Genomic DNA, 203 nt, shown 5'->3' on the forward strand with positions numbered 1-203 from the left:
TGCGCCGGGAGCTGCTGACCCACAATGCACCGGGAGCTGCTGACCCACAATGCGCCGGGAGCTGCTGACCCACAATGCACCGGGAGCTGATGACCCACAATGCACCAGGAGCTGATGACCCACAATGCACCGGGAGCTGCAGACCCACAATGCACCGGGAGCTGCTGACCCACAATGCACCGGGAGCTGCTGACCCACAATGC

The sequence above is a fragment of the Poecilia formosa genome, unplaced genomic scaffold (genome assembly GCF_000485575.1).
Source record: "Poecilia formosa unplaced genomic scaffold, Poecilia_formosa-5.1.2 Scaffold1046, whole genome shotgun sequence".
NCBI lineage: Eukaryota > Metazoa > Chordata > Actinopteri > Cyprinodontiformes > Poeciliidae > Poecilia > Poecilia formosa.